This window comes from Chiloscyllium punctatum, chromosome 35 (assembly GCF_047496795.1).
Source record: "Chiloscyllium punctatum isolate Juve2018m chromosome 35, sChiPun1.3, whole genome shotgun sequence".
Classification (NCBI taxonomy): domain Eukaryota; kingdom Metazoa; phylum Chordata; class Chondrichthyes; order Orectolobiformes; family Hemiscylliidae; genus Chiloscyllium; species Chiloscyllium punctatum.
The window spans coordinates 15,021,765-15,021,978 of NC_092773.1; positions in this window are offsets into that span (position 1 = coordinate 15,021,765).

Consider the following 214-nt stretch of genomic DNA (forward strand, 5'->3'; position numbering starts at 1 on the left):
CACTTTCCCAAGGGGTTGCACCGCAGCCCGGCTTGCGATGAACGTGCGCCACCCGGTGGCCGCTAGGCCTCAACTGCAGCCGGTGGGCATGTGGGAGCGCTGGAGGGGGAGAGGGGTGACCGCTGCCCCCGAGCGGTCGGAGTGAGGACTGCAGGTCTTCCTCCCATCAATCTCCGCGCGGGGGGTTGGTGGGGGGGAGAAGGGGGCGGGGACA